We start from the raw sequence: 17,552 nt of genomic DNA, 5'->3' as shown, positions 1-17,552 counted from the left end.
GCATTTTTCCGGTGGTTATTATGCTTGTATGTCCTTGCCATCAATAAATTGTGTGCCTGCTATTTTTGTTATTCGGTACAGAACACATTAAATTGTGCTAGAAATTGTAATTCTGTACTTCATAGTAGTTTTAAACTGATATATCAACGCTTTGAGTCCACACAGGCTACATCTACACCACACACAAAATAATTCTCTCCCGCTTTCATTTTTGTGGGTCGCTTCCAGCTTTTAGGATTCACTAATTGCTGAAACAATTAGTCGTCTGCGAAAGGCAGGGTCTGTGTGTAAACCTAGTTATTGGAAGAGATCGACGAAGTCTATTGTAGGAAGCGCTACGTTCCCTGACCTCACTTGTCTGGATTTCTTTGTCTGGGGGCATATGAAGCAGCTGCTGTATGAAACCGTTGTGGAAAGAGATGATGTACTCGTCACTAGAATTGTCATCGCTGGTGCCATTGCGGACATTCCCAGAATCTTCGAACGGACGCGACAGTCAGTGATCCGACGATGTAGCGTTCATAGTCGCGCATTCGAGCAGTTCCTGTGATCTACACTGCTGTAATTAGCACACCAAACAACATTCTGTGGAAATCATTCCTAACTTCATAAATTGCTCTCAGGGGCCATATATATCACAACGAAATATATTTGTTTTTGACGCGTTCTGCCTCCTGTATTAATTTGAACCAATAGTTTCGGAACACCTTGTATATACACTCCAGGTAGATTTTACAAGTATCGGTTGGGTAGCGTGGAAGATAAAACCATGAAATACACACACACACACACACACACACACACACACACACACACACACTTCGTAGGTCGTTCCCTTCGTTTCTTTAAGGGAATACATTTTCCCGCATAGGTCTCCCTTAAATTTTTGAGTTAACACTTTGTTTCATAATTTAGAAACAAGTTAATTTCTTTCCCTTGGATACTATCAAGCTACATCACAGTGTTATATGTATAGCGTGATATATTCCACACATCCGTATGGGAAAGCAACGTGTGATGGCGTCCCTAATAAATGTTCCGCACAACCATAATAAATACGAGTGCAGTTTCATTAGTCGTGGAATCCATGTATAAAAAGGAAAAAAACGCAACCATTACGCAACACATCAATTTGAGTTAGTGTAACTAATAATGTGAAAACGCACATGGCGTGTTTGTACGAAACTATTTGTTAGGGATCCTCATATATTCCTTCCTCACCCCACCCCACCCCTTACAGTGGTGTAGCGTGATAACGACCAAGGGGATAAAATTAACTAATTGCTAAATTATGAAGTAAAACGTTTATTTCAAAGTAAAGCAACAGCCTACCCAGGAAAATGTCTGTCCTCGGAAATTCGCAGCGACTATTAGAGTACAAAAGACTGTTTTTAGTTTCCATTTCTGCCGCCGGTAGGGATTCGTCCGACTACGCACGTCCGATAGTCAGCTTACTTATTTGTCCTGCGACCTACCCCCAAAAACTTGCTGGTGTGACCCTGAACACGTTGTACCGCTAACAAGTGTGGTGCTATATATAATGCACCAGAATTTCATAGATTACTGTTATATTCGCCTCTGTGGTCCTACACGAGTGCGTGAGTAGTAGGAGGTTTTACGTGCAGCAGAAGTTCCCTCTTTCGGAATGCTTCAGTGTTATCAAGAAATAACGATTCCCAGATGTTGCCAGATACCGTGGCAGTGCAGAATTTGTTTGGAGAAACTGCCAGCAAAGCTCCCATGAAGCTTTTATTATTAGTAATGACTGTGAAAAAGAAAATGGATCCATGCAGTTTCGATGAGTTACGGTTTTAATATCTGGAAGCTCTTCGCAGAAGGAGACGAATTTTTTCCGGGAACTGTGGGACGATCGCCAGCACACGCTCATGTGTGACGTGGCAGCATGATGAGTTGGCCCGGAAAGACCATCCTTTCCTGGAAGAGGTGCGAACAGAATGGAAGAGGTGCGAACAGAAGGAAAGAGGAGACTACGCCTTGAATGCCCCGTGTCTGCTCGCCCGCCAAGCCGCAGTATCGACCTCCTCCGACGTGTGTGTGTGTGTGTGTGTGTGTGTGTCACTGCTGCTGCCCAGACGCTCAGCTGTTCGTTAGCGGCTGCGCAAGCCCAGACTTGCCTCTGACTCACCACATGCACGGTCAACAGCTGTTCACAAGACGCAGCGTCTAGGGTCAGTGTCGGGTGATTGCCCGATATTTCTGTATTCGCTGCTGATAGTTATATTATTTTCGTTCTTCCACTCCTCGGTTGCGCATTATTTGACATCTCCAGACAAAATGCAGGGTGTTAATTTCAAACCTCCCACATTTCAAGAGAGAAAAGGAGGAAAAGAAATAAAAACTACAGGCGAGATTTTCATGAAATTGCTCCAAATGCCGCGGAAGAGCATGTCAAAGAATTTATATTCCTGCATCAGACGTGTCAACTATTGCTGCCGTTCTCTGCCCTGGAGGCAACATGTATTACGCGGAAGCCACCGCATTTAGAGAAGCAGTAAAATGCGGCGGACTCTGTAGAGAAGCTGTACGCTGATGATAACAGATTACCTGAATATACTGTCCGCCTGCGTAGCGATAGCGTTACCGCTTACCACGCAGGAGGCCCGGGTTCGATTCCCGGCGGGGGACTGGGTGTTGTGTGTCCATTTTCATCATTGAGTCGCAAGTCGCCAGCGTGGCGTCACCTAAAAAGGACTTGTAATACGGCGGCGAACTTACCCGAATGGAGCCTCCCGGTAAACAATGTCATACGATCATTTCCATTTACCTGTGGCGATGACGAATACACGCTTCCAATGTGCGTTCACCGCGATGTCGCCAAACACAGATGCGACCATCATGATGCTGCAAACAGAACCTGGATTCATTCGAAAAAATGACGTTTTGCCATTCGTGCACCCAGGTTCGTCGTTGAGTACACCATCGCAGGCTCCTGTCTGTGATGCAGCGACAGGGGTAACCGCAGCCATTGTCTCCGAGCTGATATTCCATGCTGCTGTGCAGATGGTTGTCGTCTTGCAAACGTCGCCATCTGTTGACTTGGGGTTCGAAACTTGGCTGCACGATCCGTTACAGCCATGCGGATAAGATGCCTGTCATGTCGGCTGCTAGTGATACGAGGCCGTTGGGATCCAGCACGGCGTTCCGTATTACACTCCTGAACCCACCGGTTCCATATTCTGCTAACAGTCATTGGATATCGACCAACGCGAGCAGCAATGTCGCTATACGATAAATCGCAATCGCGATATGCTACAATCCGACCTTTACCAAAGTCGGCAACGTGATGGTATGCATTTCTCCTCCTTACACGAGGCATCACAACGACGTTTCTCCAGGCAACGCCGGTCAACTGCTGTTTGTGTATGAGAAATCGGTTGGAAACTTTCCTCATGTCAGCACGTCGTAGGTGTCGACACCGGCGCCAGCCTCGTGTGAATGCTCTGAAAAGCTAATCATTTGCATATCACAGCATCTTCTTCCTGTCGGTTAAATTTCTCGTCTGTAGTACGTCATCTGCGTGGTGTAGCAATTTTAATGGCCAGTAGTGTATTAGACGTTTGAATACAAATAAACGTACGGGCAGACAAGTTACTAGTGTGGAATATTAGCCGGCCTCCTCCTAGCAAACAGATCTGTGTTCTCTGGAGTCTACGAACTGTAGAAGCAGCAGTACACTTGAGCAGTCTGTGTGTTACCGGTAATGACTTTCTGTCATGGTCGCTTTGCCGAAGTGTGAAATGCCAGAGGGAGCTAATATTCCCCGCTGAAGAAATATAGCAGCCATTTAGCCGGCGTGGGCGGAGCATTAGTCGCGCCCCTGAGCCGCGGTCACTGCCGAATCGGATTACGTCGTTAACGAGCAGCTCCAGTGGCCAATCTCGGCCCGCCGCCGGCTGCCCGAGTTTGTGTCCCCCATTAGTCCTGCTCCCTGAGGCACTCCTACCTAATGCACCCGTCCATATACTCCTCCCGGCGTTGCGCATGTGCACTGTCTGTATTGCCACACGATTAAAACAATCACACAGTCACAGTTGCAGGTTGCCTGTCTAAATTCTTTCATGAGCAACGAAAACGTTATTTTTCGGTATATTATAAAATTGACGGAATTAAAATATTTAAAAATCTGTCATCTACTCATCGGTAGGTATGATCTTCCGTTAAAGGTTTAACACGAGTGCTACAGTGAGAAAATACCAGGTGATCAAAAAGTAGTATAAATTTGAAAACTGAATAAATCACGGAATAATGTAGATAGAGAGGTACAAATTGAAACACATGCTTGGAATGGAATGACATGGGGTTTTATTAGAACCAAAAAAATACAAACGTTCAAAAAATGTCCGACAGAGGGCGCTTCATCTGATCAGAGTAGCAATAATTAGCGTAACAAAGTAAGACAAAGCAAAGATGATGTTCTTTACAGGAAATGCTCAATATGTCCATCATCAGTCCTCAACAATAGCTGTAGTCGTGGAATAACCTTGTGAAGAGCACTGTAAAGATTGCCCGGAGTTATGGTGAGGCATTGGCGTTGGATGTTGTCTTCCAGCATCCCTAGAGATGTCGGTTGATCACGATACACTTGCAACTTCAGGTAACCCCAGAGCCAATAATCGCACGGACTAGGTCTGGGGACCTGGGAGGCCAAGCATGACGAAAGTGGTGGCTGAGCACACGATCATCACAAACGACTCGTGCAAGAGATCTTTAAAGCGCCTAGCAATATGGGGTGGAGCGCCGTCCTGCATAAACATCGTACGTTCCAGCAGGTGTTCATCAGCCAGATTGGGGATGATGCGATTCTGTAACATATCGACGTACGTCTCACCCGTCACTGTAGCAGTTACAAAACCATAATCACGCATTTCCTCGAAGAAAAAAGGCCCGATAACGGTAGATGTGGCAAATCCAACCCATACCGTGACTTTCTCGTCGTGCATTGGAGTTTCCACGACAGTACTATTATTTTCGGTAGCCCAAATCCTGCAGTAGTGGGTGTTGACAGACCCTCGGAGTGTGAAATGAGCTTCGTCGGTCCACAACACGTTACTTAACCAATCGTCATCTTCCGCCATCTTTTGAAACGCCCACATCTCAAATGCACTCCGCTTCACTTAAATCGCCAGGTAACAGTTGATGATGCCGATGGATTTTGTATGGATAGCATCGGAGCGTACGCCTAAATGCCAACCAAACAGTGGTGTGTGGAATGCCGGTGCGACGTGTGACTGCACGAGCACTGACTTCCCCGTGCGTAGACGAATCCGCTACAGTCTCCCATTTCTTCCTGAACTGTCGGAGCAGCATTACGTCTTGTGCTCGGTCGGCCACTACGGGGTCTATCGTCTAAACAACCCCGTGGCTTCGAACTTCGAAATCATTCTCGCCACAGCTGCATTTGTCAACGGACCTTTACTCGTTCGAATCCCCTTCCTATTGCAATAAGATCGTAACGCTGAACTAGCACATTCCCCATTCTGATAATACAGCTTCACAAAAAGCGCCTTTTGCGGTAACGTTAATATGCTGCGACTGCTGACGCATCTGATTGTCTCTCTCACATTACAGCTCCTTTTATACAGGATTGTCATGTGCAGTCTCTTACGTTTTGCTGTCGGACGTTTTGTGAACGTGGTCTTTTTTTTTTTTTTTTTTTTTTTTTTTTAAATAAAACCTCATGTCATTCCAAGCATGTGTCAATTTTTACCCCTCTATCTACGTTATTCCGTGGTTTATTAAGTTTTCACTTTTTGATCATCCGGTGTATTCATGGTGGTCAGAAACAATCCGAAAAGCTTGTAAGGGTGTTGCTGGGAAGGTTGTGCTGAGAAATAATTGTTAAGAAAAGAATTAAATACATTGCGTCGTTATTACTATTGAAGCTAGTCAGTCAGGCTGTTGCACGTGCAAATTCAAGCGACCCGCCGATACATTTTGTCTCAGTTGTTGTCATAGCGTAGATGATAGCGCACGAGACTGCTCAACCGTTGGCTCGGGTTCGATCCTTACTACCATTTTTTTTATCGCTTTCATATTTGGTTTTAAGAAACCAAAAGAGGAAAACGCCTAGCGTCAATCTCTGGCGGGCCGCTTGAATTCGCGCGCGCAATGTGCTGGTTGGCTAACTTCAGCGCTAATTAACTCCGAAACGGCGCAGTGTGTCGAATTTTTTTTAACAATTATTTCTCAGCACAGCCTAACCTCAAACTCCGTTACAAGCTTTTCAGACCATTTCTGACTACCCTGCATGTGTCTCGAGGCAGCATAACCCACGGCACATGAATTATACAAACTATACTCACTTAGTATTTGAGAACTGAAAGCACTTCGCGACTTCCGACAAACTTTACACGGAATGTCAAATCTTATGGAAAAACTTTTTCTTGCCGACACAAGTCACAAAATAATGAAAGAAAAGTTGTTTACCGCCTACTAAATTTACGCTGTTTACGCAGTAAACTTCAACATCAGGAGTGACGTTTTAGCTTATTTCTTCGTATACTAATAGCAGTTCGCACCACATTTTCCAGATAGCTTCCATGTATAGCACTGAATGTACCTGCAGAATTTTACCATTGTACAACGCACAGTTCCGGACACGTGATGTCATAAACGCTGCGATTTGTAACAAGACACACTCGGATTTCATAGAACAGAGCGTTTATACTGGTATACATGGGAGTCCAATTCCTTGAAGAACCTAGGTGGGGGGGTTTCTGGTACGTATTAAGCTGGGCAACGTTAGTGTCGGCGTAAATGAATTAGTATCTTTATTGTGATTGCCTTTATCTTCGGTCTCCCTTTTCCCGTTTCATGTTATTTGACAAAAGTATCCTTTTGATTTTTCGTACGTGTGCATCTACACCCATACTCCGCAAACCACCGTATGGTGCGTGGCGGAGATTACCTTAGTACCATTATTACACATTTCCTTTTCTGTTCCACTCATAAATAGAGCGAGAGGAAACGACTGTCTATATGCGTCCGTACGAGCCTTGATTTCTCTTATTTTCGTAGTCCTTAACACTCAAACAGTACTCAACAATGTGTCGCGTTACTATCGTATGTGCAGCCTCCTGTACAGATGAACCACACGTTCCAATAAACCGAAATGGACCATTCGCCTTCCCTACTACAGTTCTTAAATGCACATTCCATTCCATTTCATATTGCCCTGCAACGTTACGCCTTGATATTTGACATGACTGTGTTAACCAGCACACTATTACTACCGTAGTCGAACATTGCAAGAGTGTTTTTCCTACTCGCGTGCATTAACTTACATTTATATACACTAACAAGGGGACCCTCCATACTGTAAATCACGGATTTTGATGCGATTCAAATATATTGTAGAGGCACTTACCCTGCGTACGGTTTTCTAGCGACGGGCCTTGGTTTTTGAGAAAATCGATTTTGGAGTTCATTGCGCGCTTTGTATACCCGTAACATTACACACATTCCGAGCAAGTCAGCGAAGCGCAGCGGTAAAGGTTCAGGGCTACAGCTCTGGAGATACCGTTTTTGAATCCTGCTACTTTTTTTTGAATCTACCATTTTTTTACATTTTATTTCAAAGAGTATCAACAAACAGTGTAAGGTGTGCGAAATTATAAAGATATATTCAGTTGTTAATTTTTTTCTATCATACAATATTACAAAATCTTAATTTTTCATCGTCCACATTGCTTGATGTGCCAGAACAATATTGTGGGTGATACTTACCATAGACAACCGAAGCACAAATTTTCGCAGCACCACGCGCATTTTGTGAAAGCAATCGGGTCTTGCAGGCGCACGATTTCTTCGTGAGCGATATCGGGAAATACAATTATTTGCATTCAAACAGTTTTCTCTTTCATCCACTAATTTCGATGCGAAGCATGGGTATCCAATCGTGCTTTCAAAATTAGGTGCGCCGAATTGATGTAGGATTAGCGAATGTAATTTTATAAAATCTTTCACAGAAACGATCTCTTTGTCTTTAATCAGGTCGGAAGCATTCTGAATAATTTTCGTGAAGATTTTCACCTGTCGGTAAAAATAAACATCGCAGGGCCTGCAATAAGGAGTGCATTTTGGTGGGACCACTTTCAGGGTGCAGGTGCTCGCTTTCCTTTCATCAGTGAATAGAGGATCGTATAAAACTGAATCGGTTTGCCGTCCCCACGAATCGATAGTGTACAAAAAAAAATGTTCTGTCCCACGTATGGAAGAATTACAGAACGCAAAAATTCTTCGTACACCAGTTTCGTGAACTTCCCGGATTTCGTGCAGGACACTACTACATTTCTGTATTTCCCAGTTAATTCGTCTACTCGTTTTTGAATGTTAGGATCAAATTTTCCGGACGGCTCTTGCATACATAAAAAACATATGGGAGCAGGATTCGAACACGTTACCTCTAGCGCGGTAGCCGTGAACCTTTACCGCTGCGCTACGCTGACTTGCTCGGAATATATGTAATGTTAGGGGTATACAGAGCGTGCAATGAACTTCAAAATCGATTTCCTCAAAAACCAAGGCACGTCGCTAGAAAACCGGGTAGGCAGGCACCCAGCGTAAGTGCCTCTACAATATATTTGAAGCGCTTCAAAATCCGTGATTTCAAGTATAGGGGGCCCTCTTGTAAGGGTGCCATTCATCACACCAAGTAGAAAGAAATTTTATCTAAGTCGTCTTCTATTCTCCTACAGCTACTCAGTGACGACATCTTCCCATACCTCTCTGGATCATTAGCAAGCAACTGTGGAATGCTTCTTTCCCTGTACGCCGATTTAACTATGTAGAAAACAACAGCGGTCCTATGACACATCCCTGGGGCACTCCTGACGATACCCTTGCCTCTGATGAAGAGTTGCTATTGAGGACACCATAGTTTGATCTGTTACTTAAGTCTACGAGCCCCTCACATACCTCCGGAAACTATTCAAGAAAAACGCATTTGAAGGTCACTCTTGTACATTATCCTTTTACAATAGGAAAACTGTGGCCTCCAGTAATAATGCATCCCAGAACAAAATTTAACTGCATTAAATTTCCTACAAAATGGTACTGTTAATTTTTCTGTAAGACTGATAGTTCGAATGTAGTGAGTGAGAGAATCTGAAAACCTTGCGCATTGTATTTGAAGGTGTTGCGGGTTGCATAAAACCCAGTTGTAGAGCCAGCTGAAATGCCGTGTATATGACCCTCGGCTTGCTAAAGTATTGTAATTCAATTCTGTTAGTTCTTACCTTCATTTATGTTTGAACCTGTATAACTGAAAATATCAGCTCACCAGTGCAAATGCGGGTAGTGTGTGTTGTGTGTCTTGCTTGGAAAGAAACTTCTTCTTTTCACTAGGAGTTCTTGTTGTTACCAACAGTCATGTCCACTTTACTCTTTACCTTCAAATGCATTCAGCTCTGCTCGGTTCTGTTTTTCCGGTGGTGTTATTATAGTTACACATTGACTATGGGGTGTAGACAAGATTTACTGATAAACCTTACAAAAGTTGCAGGCGAAAAAAAAGTAATATGGTTGCAGTCAGCACAGTATCAGCACAGGGTACAAATGCGGTGCCGCGCCTCTATTGCTTTCACTGAATCCATATAGGAGGCTAATATCGGCCAACTCTCGAGCGGTAAGGCTAGCCGTACTGCTGTGCCTGGTTATTAAAGTACAACAAACACTGCCGGAAAAGTAGATTAGAGACAGATCCTATCTTTACTGAATGCAAGCGTGAAGGCGAAGAGTAAAGTGAGAATTATTGTCACCAGCAATTACCGTGAGCCAACGGCCTTACCGCAGTGGTAACACCAGTTCCCGTCAGATCACCGAAGGTAAGCGCTGTCGGGCTGGGCTAGTACTTGGATGGGTGACCATCCAGTCAGCTGAGCGCTGTTGGCAAGCGTGGTGCACTCAGCCCTAATGAGGCAAACTGAGGAGCTACTTGATTGAGAAGTAGCGGCTCCGGTGTGAGGAACTGACATACGACCTGGAGAGCCGTGTGCTGACCACATTCCCCCCCGTATCCGCATCCAGTGACGCCTGTGGGCTGAGGATGACGCGGCGGCCGGTCGGTACCGTTGGGCCTTCCAAAGCTTGTTCGGACGGAGTTTAGTTTTTAGTTTTTTTTGTAGCAATTACCGTGAGCGAATGAAACAAATTTATTTTCAAATAAGCCAAACGAAGCATACCGCCGACATGTGAAATGCTATGTAGGTTTTGACCACTGCGCGAATTTAGTTAACTCTTTTGCAATCCTTTCCATATAGACCTAACATTTATATCTTTCTGTGGCTCCCTGCACAGTCCGCAATTTCGCCCTTGGTCGAAAACTTTATAGCACTAGCATTTTGGATGTGAAGAGGGCGGGGTTTCCAACAAATGCCTTCAACCATCCATCGATACGGCGGTCGTGAAAGGGCTTGAAGTCATCTCGATTGTTTAATGGATGACAGACTTTTAAAGTCTTAATAGTTTGGTCCAGTCATTGAGTTCTCATTCTTCACCGACGTATTAAACAAAAAACTGCTTCAAATGGCTTTGCGCACTATGGGACTTAACATCTGAGGTCATCAGTCCCCTAGAATTTAGAACTACTTAAACCTAACTAACCTAAGGACATCACACACATCCATGCCCGAGGCAGGATCGAACCTGCGACCGTAGCGGTCGCGCGGTTCCAGACTGAAGGGCCTAGAACCGCTCGGCCACTCCGGCCGGCCACGTATTAAACATCTTTTTTTGATTTCCATAGTTTTACATTATGACCAGTTTCTAAAGTTTTTTTTCCCTACAAGATCGGAATCAAGACTGTATTTCCTCTATCATTAGTAAAGAGCACAGTATTTATTATACGCAAGGTATAGATGCAAAAACAAGACATTCCCATGACGCCATTAAAACTTAAAACAATCCAAAGCATCGGCATAGCATAAATCATATGCCCCTCCTAAAAGTGCTGAGCTGTGTTTTTTAATTTCTAAAAGTTTGCACTTTTTTTGTATGTGATAAGTTTCGTGGAATCAGAGCCGTCAGAGATTGCGTGTTCGGCGTGGCTTTCGGCGTCCATTGCCAGCGAAAAACTCGTTTTGGTTCTCGTTAAAGGCAAATGTTGTCGATAATATGTCCCATATTCCAAGCGTAACAGCAAATTAGTCGGGCGCTACTTTCATATAAAATTTATTGGCGGTTTTCTGTCAGTTACGTAAGTATTAACAACGCGGCTATTTGGCAGTAGTCATAGCTGATGAAGAATTTCATTAGGTTTGATTTTGTGTCGCCGCTAGTAAGCATGGTTCAGTTGAATACATCACCAGAGTAATTTGAGATTGCTCTGTGGATTGCGAACATAAAATTAATATTTTGGCTTCATCGTTGTTTATAACGAGAACAAAAAAATTACCTGTTTCGAAACAGTTTTTTACTTTTTCCGCTCCCGCTTTCGAAACGCTGGAAATATGCGGCATCCTTACTTGCGCAATAATCTTCGTATTTTGGAGACTAAGCTGTAACTGCACCGCAATTTTCGGTCACCTGCTTCATTTTTTCATCGTTGATGATTTTATCGTAGTACTTTCTCTTCAGGAGAGTGAAGAACTGTCTGTTACCCTTTTATCCAGAAAAGCTGAAAAAAACTGCTTGTAATACATTCGTGATGTTTCAGGACAATTCTTCTTTTGTGTTTTGTTTCTTCATTTATTTTTGTAGTACTGAAAATGGTTCTTAGCACTATGGGACTTCTGAGGTCATCAGTCCCCTAGAACTACTTAAACCTAACTGACCTAAGGACATCACACACATCCATGCCCGAGGTAGGATTCGAACCTGCGCTGTAGCGGTCGTGCGATTCCAGACTGTAGCGCCTAGAACCGATCGGCTACCCAGGCTGGCTTGGTAGTAATGACTGACTGAAATTTTCCCCGGGTGGTTGCTGTATATTCATATATTCCTTTCTGTCTGCTTTATACAGGAATTGTCATAAATAATAACGAAAACTGCTACAAGCGAATGTATACCATAATAGGAAAAAGGACACATGTGTCCGCAAACGAGATAATTGCGAATAACAGCATATTAACATCCACTGAAATATTGTCCTAGTTACTGCAGAAGTAATTGAAATACAAACTTTTCGATTGTCTCCATTTAATTCGGCTCAAATTTCACAAATTGCCTGTGGTTGGGGAATGTGGATTGTGCCTGACGGGCGAGACGCACATGCTACTGCTAAGGTAAGTCGACATTTGACGCACAGTATGGTTCAAGGTCGTCGAACAGGTCTGTACCTTGACCTCCTAGATCATCTGATGTAAACCCTACGAATATTTCTGTCTGGGATCATTTTAAAAAATGTTGTGCACAGCACTCCCATCTATATAATTGAAGAACAGGAGCAACGAATTATGTTGCCTTGTCAAGCTTTTCGAGATGATCCGGCTCTTGCAAATAAATCGTAACTCACTGCAGAGACTAGTGTTCGTTAAAATGCGATGACAAGACGTGAAACACCTCCTTTAGCAGGTAAGAGAGCACAGCATATAGTAATGTGCTGAAACAGTACTATACTTCTTGTTAAGGTTGGCCATTGGTAAAACCTGAGAGCAGTTTGATGGGAAATTATCTAAAGGTTTACATCTCATTTAAAACTAAGACGATATTCCAAAATGATATTACGGGGAGATTGTAGCCATACAGGGTGAAAAGTATTTAAACCGACAAACTCTGGGAGGCTGCAGGGGACATCAAAACAAATATTTTTCCCTATTGTCATTTTTTCCTATGAGGATTATTTAAACCGATGGAAGCCGTATTACGCTCTTCAGTTGTAGGCAACTGCTGTCCACCAGTGTAGTAGTGCATTGTCTCTGTTTACTAGTGGAGCGGTACACCTGGCGTGGGTACACGAGCTGCACAGCGGGTTTATCAACAACATCCGAATCGCCGTATCCCGCATCATACGACCTTTGCTGCTGTGTACGTGGCCGAGCGGTTCTAGGCGCTACAGTGTGGAGCCGCGCGACCGCTACGGTCGCAGGTTCGCATCCTGCCTCGGGCATGGATGTGTGTGATGCCCTTAGGTTAGTTAGGTTTAAGTAGCTCTAAGTTCTAGGGGACTGATGACCTTAGATGTCCCATAGTGCTCAGAGCCATTTGAACGATTTTTTTCTTGAACATTCACAATTCTCATGTTTGGACTGGGGATAACCCACATGCCACAGTTACTAGCGCTCATCAAGTGCGGTTCTTCGTTAATGTGTGGGTCGGTGTTGTTGGGGACTGTTTAATTTTGCCGTATCTGCTACCTAGAGCATTAAATGGCAGGCACTATTACAATTTTCTCGTCAGAGCATTGCCAGAATTGCTGGAAGACGTCCCGCTCCCTACAAGACAACGCATTTGGTTCCAACACGAAGGGGCACCGGCACATTTCAGCCGTCGTGTGCGTCGATTCCTGGACCGACGGTTCCCAGAGACGTGGATAGGCAGAGGTGGTCCTGTACCATGCTCTGCTCGATCCCCAAATATGTCTCCTGGACTTTTTTGTGTGGGGAGAGATGCGCAACCTTGTTTCTGCAACTCCTGTTGCATCAAAAGAGGATCTGGTTTCCTGGATAGTAGCAGCAGCATGAATAATTCAGGGTACTCCTGGGGGTTTTTGCCCGTGTCAGACAGAACATGAACCGACGGTGTTACCTTTGTTTACCTGTCAATAGAGGCATTTTTGAAAATCTACTGTAATTGAAACTGGGTTGTGTTAATCTGTTGTTTCTTGGTCATAAAAAATGGAAAAGTGTTTGTTGGTGTAATTGATTGCCGCCAGAGAAATCTTACTGGTTTAAATACGCCTTATAGGAAAGAAATAACATTAGGGAAAAATATTTGTTTTGATGTCCCCTACAACCTCCCAGAGTTTGTCGGTTTAAATACTTTTCACCCTGTATATTAGCAACCATCTCCTTTCCGGTGGCTTGCTTGTGGACTCATATTTACTGGAACGTTTTTGCTTCTACGAGGGGCGTTTAGTAAGTGATACAACGGTTTTTTCCGTCAATTAAAAAGAAAATTCAGAATTTGTTGTGGTGCATAGTGGAATATTCACACTTCAGTCCCTGTTGTTCATTGGACTTCCCATAGGTGGCGGGAGTAAACGTAGCCTGCAGAATGGTGGTGCGTTCGAAGCAGAGAGCTGTCAGTGAGTTTCTTTTGGCGGCAAACCAGTGCACCACAGATATTCATAGGCGCTTGCAGAATGCCTCCGGAGGCCTGGCAGTGAAAAAAGACACGGAGAGCCGTTGGACGAGACGTCTATTATCGCAACAAGGTCGCGCAAACCTGTTCGATCTCCTGTGCGCCTGCCGGCCGCAGACAACTGTGACTCTCGCAATATTTGAACGTGCGGACACTCTCGTTCGAGGTGATTGACGGATTACAAACAAACACTTCGCTGCTCAACTGGACGTTTGACAAGTCTGCGCGTCCGAGAGGAGCTCACAAAACTTCAATGGACTGTTCTTCCTTACCCACGCTGTAGCCTTGCTCTCGCACCCTCCGATTTCCAGCTGTTAGGTGCAATGAAAGATGTATTCCTCGGGAAGCAGTACATGGATGAGGCTGAGGTTATTGATGTAGCAAAGGCGCCGGCTCCGAAGTTGATCAGTAGAGTGGCATGCGGGCATACAGTCCCTCCCAGTAACGTGGCGTAAATCCGCCGCATTGAACAGAGAGAATGTTGAAAAATAAGGCTTTGTAGCCTTATAAACTCTTGTATAAAACGAACATCCTTTCAGAAAAAAAATGTTGCGTTACGTATTGAACGCTCCTTTGCCTCGATGCGTATGAATTTGTTTGGAAAGAACTTACCAGAATAGTGTAACGCTTGTTTCTCTTTTCTGGAGTATTGTCTTTAAAAAATGCTTCTTAGTAAAACTGGTTCATCTGTGACGTACGCAGTGAAATGCTACCCTCTTTTTATACTATTAAGTTCTTCTATTTGGTAACTATTGTGCAAATGAAAACACGAATTAAAGTTACCACATAAACAATTTCTTCGGATTACGGACTCGTTCGATGGTGGCTAGAAATGTACGCGTCGCGTCGGTTACATTTGTTTGCTGCTGTCGATTCGAACGTAAGCATTTATCGATGTTCGACACAGTGAACCAGTGGCCGACGTCGGAGACGGATGTATGACAGCGCAAGCAAGAAATCTGGAACTGCAGGATGCCGGTAGATGAAAGGCGGGCTCGCCGCTTTCAAGGCTTCGATCCCCTTCCACGTCCAGTTCGCTGACTCTATCTGGGCCAGGGCCACGTTTACTGGTCCGCCGTGCCAGTGACTTATTTCACGTTTACAGTAACAGCTGCACATGGTGCATTCATCACGTCTGATGCATGACTGCGACTGGACAGTGACATACACTATGTGATCAGAAGTATCCGGACACCTGGCTGAAAATGACTTGAAAGTTCGTGGCGCCCTCAATCGGTAATGCTGGAATTCTATATGGTGTTGGCCCACCCTTAGCCTTGAATGACAGCTTCCAGTCTCGCAAGCATACATTCAGTCAGGTGCAGGGGAACGGCAGCCCATTCTTCACGGAGTGCTGCATTGAGGAGAGGTATCGATGTCGGTCGGTGAAGCCTGGCACGACGTCGGCGTTCTAAAACACCCCAAAGTTGTTGCGAAAACACCCCAAAGTTGTTGTACAGGATTCAGGTCAGGATTCCATGCAGGCCAGTCCATTACAGGGATGTTATTGTCGCGTAACCACTCCGCCACAGGCCGCGCATTATGAACAAGTGCTCGATAGTGTTGAAAGTTGCAATCGCCATCCCCGAATTGCTCTTAAACAGTGGGAAGCAAGAAGGTGCTTAAAACATCAATGTAGGCCTGTGCTGTGATAGTGCCACGCAAAATAATGTGTGCAAGCTCCCGCCATGAGAAACAGGACCACACCATAACACCACCATTTCCGGATTTTACTGTTGGCACTACACACGCTGGCAGATGATGTTCACCGGGCATTCGCCAGAACTACACCCTACCACTGGATCGCCACATTGTGTACCGTGATTAGTCACTCCACACAACGCTTTTCCACTGTTCAATCGTCCAGTGTTTACGCTCCTTACATCAAGCGAGGCGTCGTTTGGCATTTGCCGGCGTGACGTGTGGCCTATGAGGAGGCACTCGACCATGACGTCCAAGTTTTCTCACCTCCCGCCTATACTTGCAGTGAATCCTGATGCAGTTTGGAATTCTTGTGTGATGGTCTGGATAAATTTCTGCCTATTACACTTTACGACCCTCTTCCACTGTCGGCTGTCTCTGCCAGTCAACAGACGAGATCGACCTGTACGCTTCTGTGCTGTACGTATCCCTTCATGTTTCCACTTCACTGTCACATCGAAAACAGTGGGCCGAGGAATGTTTAAGAGTGTTGAAAGCTTGCGTACAGACGTATGGCACAAGTGACACCCAATCAGCTGACCATGTTCGAAGCCCGTGAGTCCCGCGGTGCGCCCCATTCTGCTCTCACGATGTCTAATGACTACTGAGGTAGCTGATACGTAGTACCTCGCAGTAGGTAACAGCACAATGCACGTAATATGAAAAACGTATGTTTTGGGGGGTTTCCGGATACTTCTGATCACATAGTGTAACAGGAACTGAAACATAACTGTTCAGGATATCTGTTTAAAGTATTATTTTACAAGGACGCATACCCCAAATAACATCAAACTGTGATGGGAACTATAGTACTGATTCTGCATAATTCCTGAAGTACCTTATCACTGTAAGACTAAGAAGAAAGGGATTATTCAGTACGCTCTAGACTACAGAAAGTAAGTGTTTGAGAGTAAAGTAAAAACGCAAACTAATATCTAAAAACAATCGTGCATAACAACTAATTTTTCAAACGCTTTGAATGACATTCAAGCTTATGATACTTCAAGGTAAGAAAATTACACATTTAGGCGTGGAAAGCAAGCAGTGTGTCCCAAGAGGAAAGGTCAATATTCAGGGATATGACAGGAAAGATCACTAGAAACAAAAAAGTTTAGTAAACATGGGACTTCAGTAACGGAGATGTTCAGACAGTATCGAATATGAACAAGTGCTCCTGGCTATTGAGGTATGCATTTTAGAGCCCGTAATTACTCGAATAATCGTTCCTGTCATATCCCTGAATATTGACAATTCCTCCTGGGACACGCTGTATGTCTATACCAACAAGTTTTCGCCTAATTGTACCCCCATAGGGCAACAACTGACTAGCATTCATGAGGACGCTAGTATGCGAGAAACCAAACCTTGAGTACCTCATACTACTATGCAGATCAGTTTGACAATTTGTTTTTTGTTGCTTTCAAACTCGAGAAAAGTTTGATGCAGCTATCTGTGCTACTGTAGCACGAGAAAAAAATTTCATTTCGTTAATTTTTGTGCCTTCATCCAGTCTAACCCGCATACTATATTCCAGCTTTGATCTCCCTCTAGAATTCCTCCCCCCCCCCCCCTTCCATAACCAAGATGGCTAC

General features: G+C 44.3%; 1 protein-coding gene and 1 pseudogene across 2 annotated transcripts in view; both read left to right on the top strand.

The window, feature by feature from the left end:
• The window catches only part of LOC126338067 (spastin), a 449,984-nt gene that overhangs the window by 136,453 nt on the left and 295,979 nt on the right, over positions 1 to 17,552 (top strand). The gene's annotated exons all lie outside the window — the stretch shown is intronic.
• LOC126287726 (5S ribosomal RNA) lies at positions 9,795 to 9,912 on the top strand (annotated as a pseudogene).

Source organism: Schistocerca gregaria, chromosome 1, assembly GCF_023897955.1.
Source record: "Schistocerca gregaria isolate iqSchGreg1 chromosome 1, iqSchGreg1.2, whole genome shotgun sequence".
Taxonomy (NCBI): domain Eukaryota; kingdom Metazoa; phylum Arthropoda; class Insecta; order Orthoptera; family Acrididae; genus Schistocerca; species Schistocerca gregaria.
This window is presented reverse-complemented; position numbering and strand designations above follow the sequence as displayed.